This window comes from Hibiscus syriacus, unplaced genomic scaffold (assembly GCF_006381635.1).
Source record: "Hibiscus syriacus cultivar Baekdansim isolate YM2019G1 unplaced genomic scaffold, ASM638163v2 tig00001644_pilon, whole genome shotgun sequence".
In the NCBI taxonomy this organism is placed as follows: Eukaryota; Viridiplantae; Streptophyta; class Magnoliopsida; order Malvales; family Malvaceae; genus Hibiscus; species Hibiscus syriacus.
This window is the reverse complement of record NW_024061878.1, coordinates 4568872-4592920: the sequence shown is the minus strand read 5'-3', so window position 1 is coordinate 4592920 and position 24049 is coordinate 4568872. Positions and strand designations below refer to the sequence as shown.

Genomic DNA, 24049 nt, shown 5'->3' with positions numbered 1-24049 from the left:
CCAAGTATGAAACTTAATTAATTTAGTTGATTACGTTTAAATTCAATCTGACAATGATTATTTTTAAAGGGTAAATTACACACTTAATACCTAAACTATCAATTTTAATCTATTTTAGTACTTAAACTTTCAAGTTTTTCAAAATCATGCCCAAATTTTAATTTTTATTTCATTTTAATTCCCCTTTCAAAATTTAATGCTAAATTTAAAAAAATTGGAAGTTTAGGTCTAAACTAGACCAAAACTTATAGTTTAGATACTAAACACGTTAAGCTTTTAACGACAAGTACTAAAATGAAACAAAAACTAGACGTTAAATATGATTTTGAAAAATTAAAAGTTTAGGACTAAAATGAAACAAAACTTAGTTCAAGTATTAAATTATGGTTTACTCATATGAATAAATCATAAAAAGCCAAAAAGTAAACCCCCAAAAACTAAACCAAAATCAAACATTCCAAAATTGACAATAAAATCAATTCAGTTTATTCAATTTATATGGTATATTAATAAATAAATAAAATTATATAGTAGAGGCATGTTAAAAAACAAAACTAATACATGCATATCAAAGGAATACCTGAACGAAAAGAAAAAAAAAATACTTGCAAACTCAAAATACCTGTGAATTAAATTAGTAAACCCTCTAGATTTTTTTGGACTGGATTTATATTAATCATAATAATAATAATAATAATAATAATAAATAATAACAAATTAGTATTTTATTCACTATAATCCCTAATATATATAAGCCTACAAGAAGAGCACCATCAAATTTACATTCATATGTAACACATGATTTAAGAAAAGTTTGGAGATGTTGGGGGCAGATTAACATCTGCCAAAACTACTCAAACAATTTGTTAATTTCTAATTATTTCTTCATTCTCTTTATCTTGTCCGCTTACCCCGTTTAACCATGCATGCAGTGAATAGAATGCATGTGCAATAGGGTTTCATAGTAGTCAGCCATCCACACCTGCAAAATCAGAAGCTGAAAGATATTGAGTGCACAAAGGACACAATACCAAAAAGAAATGGCATATGCTATTACTGGTAAAGAAGGTCAAGAATAACGACGAAGGCATTGATGGACCGAGGGCGCACCCGAGGATAGTCGTCGCCCTAAATATTTCAAATTTTTATATATTTTAGATGTTTTCTTTGTATTTTCTATTTATAATATGTTTTCGCCCTAAAATTTTTCAAGTTCGCCAGCATAAAATTCTGTGTTCTTCCCAGGACAAAGACACATTCACCATCACTCCCTCACATGTTAAGTTCCATGAACCAAATTACTGGTGAATTTTTATTTAGATTCCTAGTCTCTAAGAAAAACTAGAATCAAGAATGGGCTAAATGTTCAATAATACCAAATGTAACCAAAGAGTGGATGGACTAGATCCGAGCAAAAAAAGAATACAATCATGCACAAGAAAAAAATGTAATAAAAGGGAAAGCTAAAAATAAACAAGGCTAAACAGTACACTCCAAACAGAGTAAAGAGAGTACAACTAAAAAAAAAACTGAGCATAGACGCACAAAACTGTTTCTAACATTAATCATGGGGGAAGATTTAATTGTCTATAGAAGATTAGAAACTAGGTAACTAGAACGACCAGTATGCACAAAGGTGGGAAAATAGAAAGAACTGTAAAAGGCAAATACCGACCAGACTACAAGACAACATTCTTGGCATGTAAAAATTGCAAAAAAAAAGAGTGTGAGTTTACGTAGGACTTCAAAGTTCAGTTTCCAATCCACTTACAAAACAGAGAGGAGCTTTTTATCCACCAACTGGCAAACTTACATGGAACTCGGATCAACAAATAGGCCAAAAACATGGATTAAAAGGATCAACATGAATCCGTGACAGCTAAGTAAGATGGTGAACTGCTCACCATCGCAAGCAATATGACCCAAATTCAGGTCCTCTCCCCTCCCATTCATCCTAAAATTTGCCAGATCACTACCCCAAGAATTAGTTTACAGCCAAATTTTGGTATAAGATGTTCCTACAGGTCTACAGGTATAATCGAGATGGCCAGCAGTCCACCACCAACATGGTCCCTCATACAAAGTACAAACTTCTGCCAACTGCCACAGCTATTATCTACATTTCTTGTTCAGAACAAAGTCAGCTGAGTTCCCCCTCCTCTTCCTCATTTTATGGAAGTATTATACCAGTAATGTTATGAATCACTTATGATAATTAGCTAGTATAGTAACCGGTTGATCATATCTTGGATCAAAACTCAACATTCTCAAAGCATAAGCAAGGCTGAAGGTTCAAACTTCTAAACACTAGACAAGGCTTTTTAAAAAAGGAACCTACCCGGCAACATTATGTCACTGATGCAATCGCTTTCATTGGAGTTAATGAATGAATTTTACAATTATAACCTAACAAATTGCGAAGTAAACTTCAGGGTCAGCTCTGAATGGAAAAGATTATTAAAAATGAACTGGAAATCAATAAATTAATCAACCAGGACCTATTAATTCAACAGTTAAATAAATAAAGACTAATAATATATTCTCAGTGACATACAATCAATTGAAATCCTGTAATTTACCTAAATTAGCGCATGATAAGGACTAGATTAGAGAAAACGAAGAAAGAAATTGAATTCAATACTCACGGTGAATCAATCGACGCTGCATTTTTTGGAACTACCGGTCATCTTCCCAGGGGAACCAGAAAACGCCAAGTCGTCACACCAAACCCTAAGAAGCCTACGCCGTCCTCTCCACCCACCGTATCGAAACGCAACGTCGGCGAGAACCTTGATATTGAACCTGATCTCACCACGTGTCCTCTCTACATTCATCTCGTCCACAACCTTGCCTTCCACGAAAGAATCAACCACGGAGTAACTGGCCTCCACTGTGTTCACCTCGCGCGTGCCCTGCACGAACGGCTCGATCCGAGTCTCAGTCAAGAAGTCATCCTTGTGTAAGACAGAGGAAACGATGTCTCCGTAGTAGATGGAGAGTTTCTTGCTGGGATTGGAAACCTGGAACCGGGCATTCCACGTGCCGTTCAAGCGCTGGTTGGAAGCGTTGAAGTTGGAAAGGGAAAGATACCGGATGGAGAAATCAGGGGAGATGAGGACGGAGGACGAGCCAGAAGATGAGAAGTATGGTACCGAAGATGATTAAGAGCACGGCGAATGCGACGAAGAGGCGGCGGAAGAAGGTGGGACGTGGGTTTTGGGATGGCGGTGCTGGGTAGTAAGGGTATGGGCTGGGGTTAACGTAAGGGTAGGCGGTACTAGAGGTGGCGGGCGGTGGCGGAGCGCAGCCATTAACGTTCTGAATCGGGTAACCAATTACCGGTCTGGAAGTGCCTTGCATTTTCGTATTCTTTCTTTCGTTTTTTCTTTTTTTCCTTTTGAAAAGAATATTGTTTTGCTTTGCTTGCAAACAGTGGAATCGGAATCGAAGAGATATTGGGGCGGCCAGTAATGATCCTTGCTATCACTTGTTAGTAGAAAGCTATAAATTTAAGGGTAAACTACATGTTTAGTATCCTAATTATCACTTTTATTCTGTTTTGGTTATTCAAAAATTATTTTCTTACAATCATACTTAAATTTATATTTTTGTTTTATTTTGATCATCACTAATAAAAAAATAACAGAAATACTGACATGATATTTTTTAATTTTTTAATAATGATGTGAAATTATCTTATGGTGATACCTCAGTATCACCATTAATGTTTTAAGAGTAGATGATGAAAATGAAACCAAAGCGTAACGTTAGATATGATTTTGAAATAAGAAACAATTAGTGACTAAAACAGAACAAAAGTGATAGTTGTGATACTAAATATGAATTTTATCTAAATTTATTTAAGAAATTCAAATGAATTTAAAAAATTAAATAAATGATCACGGAAATGAGTATTTTTTTCTCAATATTAAAATTTTTAAAAGTAATGAAATCATCACTAATATTATTGTTTTAAGATAAATAAGCCACTCGACCTTAACAGCTTGATGAAAGTTTGGAGTGGAACGTTGAACTCTGTACCCTATTCTTTTGCATTTTTTCCTAGCATATAAATGTATATCGAGAAATTTGACCGCATTAATCAAGAGCAACCTTGCAACAAGCAGCTTATGGCGAAAAGAAGAGTTTCATCAGTCGAGTGGTGCGATCGAGTTCCGAAGTGCCATACTGTTTTCGTCAACAATGTGAGTAAAAGGATTCATCCTGAATCGCTTAAGGAGTCGTTTCTAGCTTATAGAGTTGTGACAGATGTGTTCATAGCATATAAAAGTAGAAGTAGACAATCAGTTGGATCTACTTTTGCTTTTGTCAGATTCAGAAATAAATCTGAAGCAAACAAAGCGGTGTGTAGGGCTGATGGCAGGATGATGGATGGATTTAAGATCAGAGTTTTTCATGATAATAAGGGTGCTGCTAAGACCAAAAGGGTGGAGGAAGGTAGCTCTTTCAATAAAGTGTGGAAGCCATCGTTAAGAGATTCAACATGATTTTCAGAACAGGACCGGTTAGCAAACCGATCATGCTATCGGTTCACTGGTTCAACGATCGAATCGGTTCGACCGGTCGAAAAAATCGGACGACATCATAATTATTTAAAAAATTAAATAAAAATACCAAAAATATTTTTAATATATATCACAAGCAATTTATAACGTATATAAGTTAAAAACCATAAAATCAAGTGAAACAAAATGATTCAAATTAACTACAACATAATATTTAAGTAAAACATATTAAATAATAAATATAATTATATAAATATAATTAAAAAATAAATTTGGGGTTAAAAAAATAATAACAAAATGATATTGTTTGGTTTAATTTTTTTTTAAGAACAGTCTCACATGGCTAAGAAACATAGAAGAGCATCCCAAAAGTCTAAAGAGAAAAAATATGAAAACAAAACAATCTCACATTACTAAGAAACATAGAAGCGCATCACAACTAACTTCTATAAATAATAGAGGTAATTTGACATTCAAAATCATGGAGTCTTTTGGTGAGCATTGAGTGAAATATTCTTTCACTTCAATCAAGCTCGAATTTTAGACTTCAATCGAACTTCTAATTTTTTTTTTGAGTTCAAGCTTTTTTGAGTTCAAATTTCAATATTATATTTCGAGTTTGAGTTGAACTTGATAATTTTTAGCTTGTGAGTTTGAGTTGAGTTGAGCTTACTTTTAAAATTTTCAAGTTCGAGTCGAGCTCAGCAATACTCGAGTTCGACTTGGCTCGTTTAACAAACGATGTTGTTTGGTTTAAATTTAAAAAAAAAAAAATCCCGATTTTTTCGGTTTTCAGCCGGTCCGGTTCGAATGATTTAGCGGTTCTGGCCGGTTCACTAATAACGTTCAACCGGTTTAGATTGAAACGGATTAAACAACGATTCCCGGTTGAACCGGCCGGTCCGGTCCAATTTTCAAAACAGAGAGATTCAAGGACGTTTAAGGAAGTTATCGGAGGGTTGCAGTCTCTAGAGTGAAGGAAAGTAGATTTTGTTCAAAATGTTCAGCATTCTTTGCCATCTGGATTGGATAAGGTGATTCATGTTATGATTGAAGGAGGGAAAGATTCAAGAAAAGTTCCTAAAGACGGAGAGAAAGACAATTATTCGCATTAAAGAGAAGGAGGTTTCTTGGCGTAAAATTTGTCTGGTGGGGAAAATAAAAAATATGTTCAATGAAGATATCATCCAAACAGCCTTTAGTGCAGAAGGGTATGACGTGAAGGTAAGTTTTTGGCATGAGTTACTGGTAGTCATTCAATTCAAGTATGAGGAGGATCGAATGAGGTGCTGGTTGAATAGAGAGGCTTGGATTCAACGCTGGTTTGACGAGTTGGAGATGTTGGAGGGCTATGAAAATAAAGTCATACTTAAAGTTTGGATTCATTTGTGGGATGTGCCTTTAGGAGTGTGGAGCAAGGATTTCTTCATGGATTTGGGTCGTCGGTGGGGCAAAGTATTACGGATTGACGAAGACACTTGTGATCGGAGGAGGTTTGATGTAGCTAAGATTTTGTTGGAAGTACAATATGTTTCGGATATTCCAGAGAGAGTTCCTATCGTCTTTAATGGAAGATTATTCTCCATAAAAATTGCTACTGAAATTCAGGAAGATACTCGATGGTTGAAGGCGGAGCGTGGAGCTTAAACGCAGAGGAAGAGGGTGAGGTTGCATTGTTCGAAGAAGAACCCGTTAATGGAGTTTGTCCCCAGGCAGAACGTTATGGGACAGATGGGCATGCTTTTCTTTGTCATAGGAGTGACAAAGTTAGTGGATTGTTTAAAGTGAGTAGGGAGCACGTGGTAGTTTGGGTGGATAGGAGTGCTGCGCCAGTAGAGAACTTGCATGATGTCCCAATCTATTCTGACATAGGGCCTGAAAATCAACATGTGGACGTAAGTGTTGGGCTTATGGACATTAATAGGGAGGTAGATCAACTTTGGCAGACTCAGTCTCTCTCCAACAATTCTAGATTTTTGGATATCCATATTGAAGAGGTGTCTTCAATAAGAGGAGTGGTTGAGGGCCATGTACATAATTCTGGCGTGGTTGTTCCTTATTCTTAATAGGGTAAGGGGAGGTAAGATAGTAGGTTGCCCTCAACACTAGATTGAAAATAACTTTCGTAGAAGACCTCCAAATTATAAAATATCTTTTGTGACGTCTAAGATAAGGTTATTCCTTTGAGTGCTAATCAGGAAGGGTTTTTGGGTGAGAAGAAAAATGTTTCGAAAAGTAAAGCAGTAAAAAGGAAGAAAAAGAGTTCGGTGAAGCAGGATACGATAAAAAAGAAGAGGAGGGGTGAGGATGTTCGTGGAACTGCTGTGGGGGAGTTCGCTTCTGATTGTTCGGGGAAAGAAAACGAAGCTGAGGCAACCTTTGCTGTTGGTGAAGCACTGGGCTTACGCTTCAAGGCGTCGAGAGAGGTTGTGTTACATCGTCTGGAGCAGAATGATCTATCGACCATCCGTTCGGCAGGAACAAGAAATGAGAATTCTCTTAAACTGTTTAAGGATACTTCTGTAAAGAAGAAAGTTTCGGTTATGAAGTCATTCAAACCTCTCAAAAAGGGGGCACATTTGGTGGGTGCTTGTATATCCAAAAGACAAAATAATTTAAATAGGAACAAGGCGAAGGTAAAGGCCAAGCATGGTGCGATTACTTCTAGTTGTACTTCGAAGCAAGCGGAATTCCACGACGGGGCTATTGCTGGGTGCAATTTCGGCTTAGATAAAGAAGTGAAGGCGTCATTATCTGTTGGTGAGGCCTCGGGCGGGAATTTAATTGCTTTGAGGAAGGAGGTTCTAGATAGTTTGGAACCCATCCTGTAATCGGGTAAGTCGAATACCTGATATTGCTGATCGATCGAGTACTATCCACGTGAGTCTTATTGTTTTATGGATATTGGTCTAGCTATGTTATCTTGGAATGTTAGAGGTTTGGGAAAAAGAGGAAAAATTAGAGTTATTATTCGGGTTATTGAAGTGAACAAAATCAGTGTGGTTTTGCTTCAGGAGTCTAAAGCTTTGAAATCTCCGCTTCCTTGGATAGAAGGTTAAAAGGCAGGAGAGGTTTCGAATTGGTTTCAGCTGCTGCCGAGTGTTCTTCAGGTGGCCTCATTTCTTTGTGGGATCCTAATATTTTCTTGGTTAGTATGAGGAAAATTTACAGGAGAATGATTATTTTAAAAGGCCTGCTGGTGTTGAATAAGTTAGAAGTTGCTATCATTAATGTTTATGGCCCGAATTCGCAAAGTGAATGAGCAGAATTTTTCCATCATTTAAACGAGATCATAGAAAGTTTGAATATTCCTGTTATTGTGGGGGTGATTTTAACACAGTAAGGTTTGATTGGAAAGAACAGGGACCTTTGATCACTCGGTTGCCATGAATTTATTTGAAGATTTTATTTCTAGTCGGGACTTGATTGATGTCCCCGTCTCTGGTGGTCTGTACACGTGGTTTAGGAGAGGTGAAAATATGGTTGCTAGCAGGCTGGATAGGTTCCTGATCTCACTTGAGGTTTTGTGTTCGTTTCCTCATATGATGCAAATGACTCTTCCCATAACAGTTTCGGATCACAAACCTGTTATACTCAAAGAAAAGCAGATAAAAAGGTTTGCTCGACCTTTTAAATGGTTCAATCACTGGGCTGATGATCCTATTCTTTTTCAAAGAATTAAGGACGTTTGTGGAGCTAATAAAGGTAAAGGTATGCATCAAATTTTGAGGGAGTCCAAATTAGTGAATGGTTGCGGCATCCCGGGAGAAGAAATCAGAATCGGTTGAAGAGATCGGCAAAAAGATTGAAAGTTTTGAAAACACATGTATTTTGAACTCCAGCAATTGTTCAGATCAAATGGAGCTTGTAACTTTAAAGGCAAGATTATGGGCAGTTTTGAGGAAGGAAGAACGAGAATGGTTTAATAAATCTAGATTAAGGTGGTTCAAAGAAGGTGACAAAAATACAAAATTCTTTCATCTTACAGCTGCTGCAAGAGGAATAATTAATCAGATCTCGAAACTTAAGGTTCAAAACATAGTATTTAAGAATCAACATGGTATCTGTAAACACTAATTTTTCATTTTACTTAAATTATTTAAATTATTATTTTTAAAATTATTATTATTATTGTTATTATTAATATACATTATTATTATTATTTATTATTATTATTAAATAAATACAAATATTGTTACAAGCCCAAAAATATCAATTTCGAAGCCCAAACATGGAGGCCCAGGTCTGGATCCAATCCAGACGACCCAACTAGCCCAATAGAGCCCAAATGTGTAACCCTAAACTTAGTTAGGGTTTACATATCATCATCTAGCCGCCAATGTCATCCACCGTTGGATAAAGCTCTCCAACAAGAAACCCTAGGGTTATGATACCCTAGGGATCACGCGGCCTTCGCTGTTGGTGCCATCACCTCCACGTTGCTCCGCCACGTTGCTCCGCCGCTGCCACGACGCCACCAATTGAAGACTCCAGAAATTCTGCTGCCATGATAACATCCGCCCACGTCGAGCTCTATGGTGAGTCACCACCATAGCTACGGTGACTCACCGAGAAACCCCTCTGGGACCGGTCCGACAAGAGCTTCATCGAAGCTATAAAGTCTCGGCTCACCTGCAAACAAGAGAAGAGACAGAGAGCAACGAAGAACAAGAGACTACAACAACGACGAACAAACAGAAAGAGGAGACAAAGACCAACGACCAACAACCAAGAGCCACAAACAACCAAAAACCAACAAATATTAAACCGAAAGAGAAAGAACTTACCAAAGAGGACTCCACGGTCACTGGAGAAACAATAAACATCCACGCGTGACAAAAAGATTCGAAATACTCGAATGTATTTTTGTAGATCTACGTAAATAAGACGTGTTTTATAGAAGAAGAGGGTTGGATTCGATTTTAGATCGTTTCTATCTATCTTTTGAGAGGGTTTTATATTTTTCGACCACCGGTGACGGTGACCGGTGGCGGCGATCGGCGCCTGAGCACGGTTGCCGGCCGAAAATCGGTCTTCCTCCGGTTGGAGGAATCTAGAGAGAGGCGAGAGAGTTTTTTCTTCTCTCTCAGCTAGAGAGAGAAGAGGAAAGAAAAAAATGAGAGAATGGCCCTTAAGGGCCGACCATTTTAGGGGATTTATACCCCTTCCCAAACGACTCCATTTTGGGGAGGGGTATATGCGTAATTTTAAATGGGTAAATTATACCCGTTGCCATCCTATATTTATAAATTTCTATTTTAGTCATTGAATCAAATTTTAGATCTTTATAATTCGGTTCCTTAATTTTAATTTTATTTATTTTAGTCCTTTACATAAAATATATATATTTTAGGTAAAATAATCGATTTAGCCATTGTAATTTTATTATTTAATATTTTAATCCCAAAAAGCATGTTTTAATTTATTTTAATTTATATTCGAATTTTATTTTTAATTTAGTCACTAATAAATATATATATTTAAGGTATAATTATTGTTTTTTTATTCTTTCTTGTTTCATGGTAATTAAATAAAACAATTTTTAAATTTATAAAATTATTTACAATTTTTTTATGCCTATATACAAATTTAGAAATAATAGTATTAAATTATTGGGATTGCACTTAGCAAAATATAGAGTATTATTACATTTATTTTCCACTAATAATCACATGATAGAGCAGTTGTAATAGATTTTTGAGCGACAAAACTTGACTTGTTGGGAGGGAAATAGTTTAATAGTGCTAGTGGACCTAATAATCACGTTTCTTTCTTTTACATTGTTAAAATTTGAGTTTTTATTTATTATTTTAAGTTTAACAATATTTTAATAATATTTTTATAATATTTAAGAAATTATTTAAATAGAAGTGGGGTTGAAATTTGATTATGATTCTATTCATTCCTCTTTTATATGTTGCTGACTTTCTATTTTCCACCATATTTGTTATTTATAAATATAATATTTATACATTTTATTAATTAATTATATATATATTTTAAAAATGTTAAAATTTAATCATTATCTATCGTTTTTCGTTTTTTTATATATAAGAATTATTTATTTTATTTTATTTTAAGTCATAAAAATATATATTTAATTTAATAATAATATTTATTTTTTATATATCAAAGAAATGAACTATCTTAAAACACCTAGAAGCCTTTTTTTTTGATATTCTTAAGTAAATAAATATTCTATTTTTATAAATTATATATTAATTTATTTTAATTATTTTTAGAGAAATGTTTTAATAATATTTATTTGTTTTTTTATATTAAGAAATGGGCTGTCTTAAAGTACCTAGAAGTCATTTTCTGATATTTCTAAGTAAATAAATATCTTATTAATATATTTTCTTAAAATTATATTAATAAAATTTGAAATAACGGGATTATGAATTAAATATATTTTTGAATTTTAATTATAGAGACAATTTATAATTAATAAGTACCAATTTTTGGGCGTTGTGGGGGTGCTAATCCTTCCCCAAACGTAATCGACCACGAATCCCTTTTATTATTAAAAAGAGAATGCTTTTTTGGTTAAACGCAGATCAATTTATCTTTTAAATTATGTTTTTTTAAAAACTATTTTAAAAGATTGTTTTAGGCATTTGACCTACCTAACCCAAAAAAGGTCAATGGCGACTCCCAAAATATTTTTTTAAAATCAAAATAATTTATTTATTCATTTTAAATTTTCCCCGCCAAGTAGTAAAAATAAAATTTCGTGCCCGGGCGAAAACCGGTTACGACAGCTTGGTGACTCCGCTGGGGACAGTCAAGCTTTGAAATTAATTATAAATTGTCTCTAGAAATTAAAATTTCATTTAATTTATAATTCTTTCCTTTCAAATTTTTTATACATATACTTATTATTTTTGTAATATTTTTCTTTATGATTGTTTTTATTTTATTTAAAGGTGTTACATTTCATTTTTATTTAATTGTTTGTTAGAAGTCTGAATATTTCTCCTTACACACAATACTTGCATTGCATAAACATAATCTCTATAACTGAGATTTGTCCCTTTTAAGTGGGAGTGAAAGCGACGTCTTTGTGTGAGAATTTATTCTCCGTGTCAGACCTAGCAAGTAGCTTTCGGGGTTCATATGCTCTATGTCTTCGAGATAATTTATTCTCCGTGAGGCATAAAGAAATGTGTCCCCTCGAATTGAACTCGGTCCACTTAAGTCTGTGATGGAATAGGATTGAGGGTTGGCAGCCCAAGGGGGCATCAACAAGGACAGTTCGAGTACCTTTACTCTTAGAACCAAAACCCCACATATAATGAACCCTAGAAATTCTCCTGATCTAAGACAATACTGAACCTCTGTTCGTAGGTGTACACAAAGGAGAAATAAGATCTAGCTTTTAATTTATTTAATTTATTATTTTTCTCTCTGAATAAATGCATGCGAACTAGAAATCATGCAGTTAGGTTAATTTTTCCAAACAAAGCATGAAACTAGAAAGCATGAGGTTAGGATTTATACCTTGATAGATAGAATCTTTTTCCTTCCATTAGTTGGTACTAACTATTCTATTTTTTTTCTGATTTTTCCATGCATGTTACATTGCTCTAATTTGTTTATATTCTTTTGTCTGCATTGCATGATCATGGCATAACCAAAAGGTGTTGACTTGAAAGACTGTTCATCAAATTGGAAAGACTTCATAAATGGACAAAAAGTTTTATGATCAAACAAAATATGACGCGGCCAAGGAATGGCATCCTGAGGGAACTCCGAGGATAGATGAGAGCTATGCACCCAAAGATCGTATGCCCATTGAAGAGCAAAAGGAGATACGAGAAATAAGAGAGCAAATGTCCAAGATATTGGGAAGAATATTTGTTTTGGCCAAAGGAAAAGAGATTCTTGCACAAATAAAGGTCAATGAACATAATCCTGCAATCTCAGATATGCAAGGAACTTCGGATCTTAACCAATTGGAGAAATTTCGGACAGTCATCATTCGTATTCACAAATCGTCTGGAGATACCCAGGAAATGGTGACAACTGTAAAAATTCCCAGAGATGAGAAGAAATCATGCAATTTGAAATCGTCGAAGTTTAGTATGCTCCCGACGTCTAAAACTCAGGTTCAATCCAAGACAAAAGGTAGTTCTCATTTTGATGTTATCCCTATATCATATAAAGAATTATATGAGAAACTACTTAAAGCACGAGAAGTGGCTCCGTACTACATAAAAACCATTCCAACCTCCGCATCCGAATTGGTATGACATCAACGTTTATTGTGAATATCATGCCGGAGCTCAAGGACATACTATTGAGAATTGTCTTGCCTTCAAACGTCGAGTCCAAAGTCTTTTGGATCATGGAACCTTACAATTTATGCTAAATGATCGACCTAGTTTGGTAACCGAAGGTCCTGCTAGATTAATACCAAAAGTCTTCAAAGGTAAGAGTATCAGTAGGGGCGCCCAGAAAGAAGAAGATTTGCTAAGGTTTGAGGCTCAAATACGTCATTTGAAGATTGAAAACGATAAATTGAGCACCAAAATGGAAACCATACAGGAAGATTTCCAGAAGGTCAGTCATGCCTTTCAAAATGCTGGCATAGGAAACACCCCAGAAGAGTGGATAACAGGGGTCCCCAAACTGAAAAAGAATTACAACATAAATGAAGGACGAGCCAAGAAGTTTTCTCATGATTTACGAGTTGCAGAAGAAAGACTCAATACAACTGTCATTGAATCGAGAAAATATCAAGTCGACAATCAAAGGTTGAATAGTGCTATGACCAATATGGAAGCATCATATCAGATCCATCAGCATGAGATTGATACTGAATTAAAAGCCAATATAGGCAAGAACAAGACATTGAAGAAATGTTTAGATGATTATGGAGATCTTGTACGAGAACTTCTTGAACATAAAGATTCTCTCACAAGAAAAAATGAACAATATTGTTTACAACTTCGAGAGTTAATGCAAAAGATGAAGGAAAAAGACAATATCATGAAGGAAGCCGCTGCTCAAGCAAACAATGTGGCTCATAAGCTGGTTTCACGAGAGAGTTAAGGCAGATTGATAACTCCACAACTGAACATGAGTGGAAGTTAAAATGGCTTTTAAGGGAAATAGAGAAATTAGGAGTAAAAGCCATCCCCTATATGTAAAAGTTTTGTTTAATGCACGGAAACTTTTGTGTTCAATGATATCTATTCTAAGATGATCACTCTTGAGTAACACCTTTTCATACATGCATTTGCATTTCACATCTTTGCATTTTCATTTTGTATTCATACTTTTATGTATGCTTTTACATTGCACAATTTGCATTCTTTTTTTTACATTTATACATTTTTGCATTTACATTACATTTATTATTTAAGTATTGTTATATACATTAATTATAAAAAATATGTAAATAATTCATGAAAGGTTTTGTAACAGTAAAATTGAGACCATTCATTCATATTATTGTACCATCATCATGAAAACAATGGAGCAATCTTATGAGGGACTACAAGATCAGTGGCCAGAACAATTTACAGGATTACCCCAGGATATAAGGAAAGAAGCATTAGATTCAGTACTAGATGGATCATATCAAACTATTCAGGGGATGACATCTGATAAAGAAGAGATAATAACTGATAAAGAGCAACCATGTTGTCAGATTGAAGAGTCGAGAATGATAACGTACCCTGGGGCATCCCACTCGAACCCAAGGAATAGCCTTGTTAATTATTCACAGTATGAGGAAAGATTCAAGAAGATGGATGAAACAATCAGAAATATGAAAAGTGTTAATGCCTCCCACAAAGAATTAGAAGCAAGAGAGCTCAGCTTGGTTCCACACTTGGTTATTCCCCATGAATTTAAAATGCCAGATTTTGAGAATACAACGGCTAGTTGTCCCCTAATCCACCTCAAAATGTTTTACAAAAAAATGGAAGGATATTTAAGTTCTAATGATATGTTAATTCACTCCTTCCATAATAGCCTCATTGGCTCAGCAGTAGTATGGTATAATCAGTTGACCCAAGATCAGATCAAGAGATGGGTTGATTTAGCTGATGCATTTTTGGAACAATATAGGTATGTTAAAGGCTTAACTCCAACACGTATGAATCTTCGAAGAGTAAAGAGGAAAACAATGAAAGATTTCAAAAATATGCCTTGAGATGGAGAGGAGTGGCAGCACAAGTTCAACCTCCCATGTTAGAAAAAGAGATATCACGTATGTTTCATGATTCCCTTTCCGCTCCTTTCTTCGAGTTAATGCAGGCAAATCCGACGAAGGAATTCGAGAATCTTGTGACAAGTGGAGAATTAATTGAGAATGTAATCAGCGAAGAAAACTCAAAAGTCACACCCAAGAGCCCGAAAGATCAAAAAGCGAAAGCTGATGATGTAAATGAGTGTCGCATCCAGAGTCCCCTCAATTGCAAAAGAAAAAGAGCAAGTAATTGTTCGGATCGACCAAAGGAAAGTCACATGATCAAGAAAAACTTTTGAAGTGTTCCAAACTTCCATTTCAGACTTGTACACTCATTTGATTAAAGGTCAATACATCACACCAAGATCCGTGAGAGTGCCACCAAGCCCTTCTGCTCATTGCTATGATCAAAATAGCTTATGTAATTTTCACTTAGGGGAAAAAGGGCACTCAATAGGGAATTGTTGGACACTATTAAAAGAAATAGAGACGCTTATTGACAAAGGAGTCTTGACACAAGAAATGATCAAGAAATGGGGGGTAAATGAGGACAATGACCCTGATCCTATTACACACCCAACATTAGAGAGGCATGATAAATAAACAAGTGGAAGTTGTTATCTACCACTGTAGTACCTCTCATTTTCAGCATCTTGTTTGAACTTGTTTTTTTGTTCCTTTCTGTGCTTTTGTACAAAAAATAAATTTTTGTTGCTTTTATGGTTATGAGCAAAGAATTAAGTTTTAATCTTGAAATTCTTGAGTATCAAGTAGATTAAATATTCTTTTAATTTTTCAAGAGTTATAGATCTGTGGCAAGTGGTAAAGTTATATCTTTCATATCCCATCCAACGCCAATTACTTAACCCTTACCAAAACCAAATCCTGACACTACAATTATCTGAGATTTTGAAGAAATGTCTCTACCTATTTTTGAGAGACTAACTCCAGACGTTTACTGGTTTATGATACTACTTTCCACCACATACACGACTTCATAAGTCACACTTTTGTCCTTCCAAATACAAAACCATCATGAACTAAAAGACCTCAAAAGAACCAAACTTTCAAATTATCTGTGAATCTTCCTGCAAGAAGAGACGAGATGAGGCATTATGGACCAGCTTATCGAAGATAATTTCGAGTGATTGGGGCATACTCAAAGAAGAAAAAATGATTGATTTAAATAAATATATCATGCATTAATTACATTGTTTTCATGTAAATGAAAGTTAATCTTGAATATTCATCCCCCCTGGAGATACATCTTTTCACAAAGACTTCTCTGTATGAAACGACTGAACTTTGTGCACAGTTTAATTATGCAAACGCATTGACATATCGCCTAAAGATGAATAAGGCAGTTGAAGGAACAAATAAGAACATTAAGAGGATCATTACAAAGATCACTGAAACTTACAAGGATTAGCACGAGAAGCTACCTTTTGCTTTATATGCATATCAAAATGATGTTCGAACATCACTGGTAACACACCAATTTGAGATACCATCACTTTGTATCTTAAAGGAGGTAAAATTAGAGGAAGCTGAAGGGATCCAAGCTCGATTTGATCAATTAAACCTTATTGATGAGAATAGATTGAAAGCTATTTACTACGGGCAGATGCATCAAAAACAGATGATGAAAGATCACAACAAGAAAGTACATCCGAGAGAATTCCAAGAGGGTGATCTAGTGCTGAAAAAGATCTTGCCTATACATAAAGATTTCCGTGGGAAATAGATGCCTAATTGGGAAGGGTCAAATGTTGAAAAAAATGAGCCTTTTTCTGGAGAAACATTGATTTTGGAAGAAATGAATGGGAAAGTTCTAGAAACCAAATAAACTCATATTCTGTCAAGAAATATTATACTCGAAAAAAAAGGAAAAAGGAAAAAAAAGAAAAAAGGAAAAAAAAAGAGGAAAAAGGAAAAAAAGGGGAAAAAAGGAATAATTGAACCAAGATGAGTGACTCATGGAGCCTCAAGTTACAAGATTGATCAAGTACAATTAGTTCAAAGATTCATATTCAACAAGAAGTGCAAGAAATACTGGAGATGAATGAATCTTATGGGAAAATCCCCAGCAAAGCAGATCCAAGGCAAACAAAGCAAGATTGAAGGCATCTAATTAGAAGAGAATATCTTCAGAATTCATTCCGCCTCTCAAGATTGATTTTTATTTGCAAAAATTGGTTTTTAAAATTTTTAATGCATGATATGAAAAATGATAAAAGGGGGTTCAAGATGTAAATTTTTAAATAACATCTTGAAACCAAAGGAAGATTCGAGTTAAAAACCTGAAAAGGCAGCTCAAATATTAGATGGTGCAACGATGACATAAGAGACAATCTTAAGCTCTTAATGAAGCACCACACATCCCAAAGATGTTCTTGAGAGTCTGGAAATAAAAAGTATCTCTACGAAATGAGCATAACAACGAGAAGTATCTCTACAAGATGAGCATAACAATCATTGTTTCAAGTTAGTGGAAGCCCAAAGAGATATAAATGCTGGACTAACCTGAGAGACCTTACTTTACCAGAATTAAACTACACCTTAAATCAGTCAATAATTTTGACACTTGCTATAGGACTATGATTTTTGAATGATTTAAAAGAGTAGTTGATTTATTTGATAGTTATTAATTTCATACTTATGATTTAATTCTATTGTGAACCTGTAAAGGGCAATACTTTACAAAATTCTGTCATTCTTCAATAAAGAAAGGAGAAAAAACATTTTCAAACAGGGCAGTCTCAAATGAGGAAGGTCCTTGAAGAAGTTGTCGTTTATTCTACCTCTAGAAAAAATGAGACCAGAATGATGAAGCATTCTTGAAAGCAAGTGGTCCAAAAAGCCTGAAAGTTTGGAGAATTGAACTTATGATGCTCTTCCGTGAAATTATCAGCAACTTATCAAGAATGATTACCTTATTCTAAAGGGAGATAATGAAAGCCCATTTCAACTAAACCTTTCTATGGTTCGGAAAGAGTGGGATATGTAGGTGTCTATCTTGAAGCAGCATGAGAGATAGTCACTTTAGCAGCCATTGCAAGCAAAGGTTGTTACACGGAATGCCACCGACAACAAGGTCGAATTCGACAAATATACTCATCAATTGCTCCAACCGATCATCATTCAGTTCTTGCACATCTGTTTTCAAAGGTATGCCAAGACAGTAGAAGACGACCTCTGCATCACTGATCCCAGGAAAAAGAGACAGGACAATAATATCACCGGAGAACATGTCTCTAGCAGCTCCTCATGTATGGTTTTTAGGGAAACCTAGAAGCATTTCTACCTCATCAGGTTCAAGTGGAACAACTTTATTTCTTCCAACCCATACTAGATTCCATTTTCGGCACTCATCAAGAACATACTTCTGGACACTCAAAGGTGACTCATCGTCATAAGCTTCAAGAGCCTTACAGATCATCGCTGTCAATTTGGCACTTCCTGTACATGTTTGTAAACAGTTCAATTTTGTTCTTGGATCCCAAGAAGGCCACCATTTTATTTGTCAATAGAAAAATATCATGTATGGTGCATGAAGGAAACAGAACAAGAGGAAATATGTTCTCAATTGGCAGATTATGAATATAGCCCTTTTTCGTGCAGCGGCACAAAAATACTTTGAATCTACAAAGTCTGGCTCTACATCATATAAGTACCGAGACATTTTGGTCCAAACACCAACTGGAGCAAGCGCCACGTTCTCATAGTAGAAATAAGGAGGCCCAATAGAATCTTCTGGAAGTGTTCTTTGAGTTATCTGATCTGGTTCGGTAGGAAATCCAAAACTAAACATCGGATTTGGAAGATGAATTGCATAATCGTTTTCATTAAGAAGCTTCTTTTCAAGCTTCCCCTGCTTCTTCCTTTTCCAAAAATCATAGCCCAAGTTTCTCATTTTCTTGTAATTGTGGTCATTGCATAATGACTTCCTATCTTCTACCGTAAGAAGTACATCAGCAGCCTTAGTCATTTGAGCAGCACATATAAAATCTGGCAACTCTGCAATTGATGAATCTGGATCACATCTCTCCATGGCTATTGAAGCCTCAGCATCTGAGTATCCCATTTTCGTCAAGTATAACAGTTTATTCTCCTCATAAGAATCAGAATTCAGGATTTCCTCGGTATCAGAAGAACTATCAATATCTATGAAATCATTCTGAAAGATCGCTTCATAATCAGATGAATAGTTATCAGAATCAACATGTTGCATGGGTACGGACTTTTCAAGAGCCTTCACTGAAAAAAAGGATCACTGTGTCGGCCTGGAATGAATTACCAAGCGATTTATACCACTAAGTCTGACTAGACCCCTCCAGATCCAGAAAATGGTCACCTCAATCAGAAAAGGAACATATCTCATATATTCCTGTAAGAATGATTGATTATTTCTTAAGTTCGTGACAACATAAAGATATTTCCTCAAGTTACTTGACAACTGCTGTTTAGTGACACCAAAATGAGAGTATTCAAGATAAACATATTTGAGGCACGAATAAAGCTACAAGTACCCACAACAGTACATTGTCAAAATTGAACCTCGTGGGGATCACAATATTGAAATCAAACAAACATTGGAAGTAAGCCTTACAGTTTAGAAGGTTGGGGGTATTCTAAAGGTCCAATTCAGACAGATTCATGCGGGACATCTTGAAAACCCATTTCAAACAGAAATAGAATAGTGGGGTATTTTGGGCATTCTCGGAGGCTCATTTCAACCATAAATAAAAATGTTGGGACATTTTGAAGGTTACTTCAGACAGATCCATATGGGGCATTTTGAAGGCTCAGATTAACAAGAAGCAAATACTGGGGCATGCTGAAAGCCCCTTTCAAATCAGAATAAGGAATATTGATGTATTTTGTACGTTTGTATTAGCAAATGTTGGGGCATATCGAAAGCCCATTTCAGACAGAAATGATTCATGTGGGGCATTCTGAGGGCCCACGTCAGTATGACTATTTGGGCATTTTGAAAGCTCACATCAACAAGAAGCAAATGTTGGGGTATGCTGAAAATCCCTTTCAATCAGAATCAAGAATATTGACACATTTTGAACGTTTGTATTAGCCAACGTTGGGGCATGCTGAAGGCCCACATCGTCATATGTTAAAGATCATTTGACATGAGCAAATATTTCCAATAAGGCAGAAAGGAATGCAGAATGAAAATGGTGAAACAGTGACAGTGGAGCTGACTATACATTATTGTTTCGATCATCAGATAGTTACATCAGGATTATATTGTTGAACAAATATCTACTCAGCAAGAATGGTTTCAAATACTCAATCTTCTTACCATGTGTCACATAACAGTATGTTCTTTGTTAAGCTACATCACAGTTGCATGAATAAGGATGGTCTCCAGGAAAACCATTCGATCCAGGGTTCAGTTCCTCAAGATCTCGACTTTGAATTTGGTCTTTTATGTGACAATAATGATTGAACATATTTCTTTGAGATTTCTGGCAGTTAGTTTCAACCGTGCTGTTGAGATCACAAAGCTATTTTTCACATCAGTGTTTGTTTACTTGATGATATTGAATAAAGAGGCTCAACTTATGTTATTCTTATTCCCGTTGTTATCGGGGTTATCATTACCAGCCAGGGCGAAATGAGTTTTCATCTATTTGGTTTATCCTGTACGTTTCATCCCCAACGGTAAGAATTCCATAAACATCCTTCTGTACATGGATCATATAGCTGAAGTGTTTCTACTTTCTACAATGCTCATTTCGAAGAAAATGTGATCGATATCACACTTTCCTTTGCTTGAGATGATATCAAGATCAGTTGGTATCTCTTATTCAACTCGGCACTAGCATATATCATGAATTTGACCAACCTTTTGGTTATACCAACATCTCACTTGTATCCCCACTGAGTTTTGTTCTCAACTGGTCTTGTGACATCATACAAAAGCTTTAAACACTATGCAAAGAGCTTCATTTGATTGAGAACATCTGGGCAGAAGCCACATGAAATAATGAATGTATTATTAAATGTTTACGAAACATCTGTACAGAAATCACAAGAAATGATGAATGTGTTGTCAAATGTTTTACAACAAGAAACTAGTAGAGCCAACTAAAGTTGAATGACAAGTTGCCTTGTTCGAGATCCAATTAGATGTGGAGACATGAAAGGAATCAGGATACATCCTCCTTATAATGTGTTGTAAGAGTCAAATCAGAACAGACATTGCTCTCCTAATTAATCCCTGCTGAGTATGACATATCTACATCTACACTTTTCAAAGATGATAGATTCTTTCTTCAAAGATGATAGCATATCTCTTTAAAGATGATAGATTTTCTTTTCAAATATGAAAGCTTTATTGGATTTCTACACAAGTCCAGACAAAGAAAGTCGGTTTTATCCAGACAAAATGGGGCATCAAGATCATAGTTCTGATTAAGGCAAGAGTTCCATAAATGAAACATTTCTTCTGAGATTTTAATGCAAGCAAAGAAGATACAAAGATAAAAGATTGATCAGAGGGTTCTTCAGCTTTATGGCATAGGTTGCTACACTGATATCCAAAGGTAACCCTGGAAATAAATGATCAAGTGAAGGGAGACCAAGTTCACCACTTAGAAGTCGAATTAAGATTGCATCAACATTCATGCATTCATCAAAACATCATTTACACAATAGACAATTCATTACATTGATATATCTAAGTGCATTCAAACATGAAGTTTTACAGATCTTCGTATGAACAAGAAGATTCATGATGAAAATTACCTTACAAGAAGAAGGTAGAATTCAAATCACATCAGGAGAGGCAAACATCTAAAGAATAGATGGACGCAATCCATAAATGAAGCATTATTTTAAAATGGGTCATGTTACCCAATCAATAAATTATTTTAAAGAGAAAACACTTTCCAAAGTTTCTCATTTAATCTTTTCTAAAAATGAAATTGTTGAAATAGTAAGAAAATGATTTCCATAGTTTCTTACTTAGTAAACTACTTCTAACATCTGTAAGCCCTTCAGTGCATGATGTCTTCAAAATCTTCGGGTCATCTGTAAGCCCTTCAGTGCATGATGTCTTCAAAACCTTCGGGTCATCTGTAAGTCCTTCAGTGCTTGATGTCTTCAAAACCTTCGGGTCATCTGTAAGTCCTTCAGTGCTTGATGTTTTCAAAACATTCAGGTCATCTGTAAGTCCTTCAGTGCTTGATGTCTTCAAAACCTTCGGGTAATCTGTAAGTCCTTCAGTGTTTTATGTTTTCAAAACCTTCGGGTAATCTATAAGCCCTTCAGTGCACGATGTCTTCAAAACCTTCGGGTCATCTGTAAGTCATTCAGTGCTTGATGTCTTCAAAACCTTCGGGTCATCTGTAAGTCCTTCAGTGCTTGATGTTTTCAAAACCTTCGGGTCATGTAAGCCCTTCAGTGCATGATGTCTTCAAAACCTTCGGGTCATCTGTAAGTCCTTCAGTGCTTGATGTCTTCAAAACCTTCGGGTCATCTGTAAGTCCTTCAAGCTTGATGTTTTCAAACCTTCGGGTCATCTGTAAGTCCTTCAGTGCATGATGTCTTCAAAACCTTCGGGTCATTTGTAAGTCCTTCAGTGCTTGATGTCTTCAAAACCTTCGGGTCATTTGTAAGTCCTTCAGTGCTTGATGTCTTCAAAACCTTTGGGTCATCTGTAAGCCCTTCAGTGCTTGATGTTTTGAAAACCTTCGGGTCATCTGTAAGCCCTTCAGTGCATGATGTTTTCAAAACCTTCGGGTAATCTGTAAGTCCTTCAGTGCATGATGTTTTTCAAAGCCTTCGGGTCATCTGTAAGACCTTCAGTGCATGATGTTTTCAAACATTTTCATCCCACCAAATGAAAAATTATTGTTTTTTCGTCTTTGCTCTATTCTTGTTAACACAAAAATGAGCAAAGAGAGGCAGCTGTAAACACTAATTTTTCATTTTACTTAAATTATTTAAATTATTATTTTTAAAATTATTATTATTATTGTTATTATTAATATACATTATTATTATTATTATTAAATAAATACAAATATTGTTACAAGCCCAAAAATATCAATCCCGGAGCCCAAACATGGAGGCCCAGGTCTGGATCCAATCCAGACGACCCAACTAGCCCAATAGAGCCCAAATATGTAACCCTAAACTTAGTTAGGGTTTACATATCATCATCTAGCCGCCAATGTCATCCACCGTTGGATCTGGCAAGATCCAACGTCCAAAGCTCTCCAACAAGAAACCCTAGGGTTATGATACCCTAGGGACCACGCGACCGTCGCTGTTGGTGCCATCACCTCCACGTTGCTCCGCCGCTGCCACGACGCCACCAACAGAAGACTCCAGAAGTTCTGCTGCCATGATAACATCCGCCCACGTCGAGCTCTATGGTGAGTCACCACTATAACTATGGTGACTCACCGAGAAACCCCTCTGGGACTGGTCCGACAAGAGCTTCATTGAAGCTATAAAGTCTCGGCTCACCTGCAAACAAGAGAAGAGACAAAGAGCAACGGAGAACAAGAGACTAAAACAACGATGAACAAACAGAAAGAGGAGACAGAGACCAACGACCAACAACCAAGAGCCACAAACAACCAAAAACCAACAAATATTAAACCGAAAGAGAAAGAACTTACCAAAGAGGACTCCACAGTCACCGGAGAAACAACAAACATCCACGGGTGACAAAAAGATTCGAAATACTCGAATGTATTTTTTGTAGATCTACGTAAATAAGACGTGTTTTATATAAGAAAAGGTTTGGATTCGGTTTTAGATCGTTTCGATCTATCTTTTGAGAGGGTTTTATATTTTCCGACCACCGGTGACGGTGGCCGGCGGCGGCGATCGGCGCCTGAGCACGGTTGCCGGCCGGAAATCGGTCTTCCTCTGGTTGGAGGAATCTAGAGAGAGGCGAGAGAGTTTTTTCTTGTCTCTCAGCTAGAGAAAGAAGAGGAAAGAAAAAAATGAGAGAATGGTCCTTAAGGGCTGGCCATTTTAGGATATTTATACCCCTTCCCAAACGGCGCCATTTTGGGGAGGGGTATATGCGTAATTTTAAATGGGTAAATTATACCCGTTGTCATCCTATATTTATAAATTTCTATTTTAGTCACTGAATCAAATTTTAGATCTTCATAATTCGGTTCCTTAATTTTAATTTTATTTATTTTAGTCTTTACATAAAATATATATATTTTAGGTAAAATAATCGATTTAGCCATTGTAATTTTATTATTTAATATCTTAATCCCAAAAAGCATGTTTTAATTTATTTTAATTTTATATTCGAATTTTATTTTAATTTAGTCAC

At 35.7% G+C, this 24049-nt stretch overlaps 1 pseudogene; it reads right to left on the bottom strand.

The window, feature by feature from the left end:
* Nucleotides 1-745: 745 nt before the first annotated feature.
* Nucleotides 746-3501, bottom strand: LOC120129466 (annotated as a pseudogene).
* Between the last annotated feature and the right edge of the window lie 20548 nt (nt 3502-24049).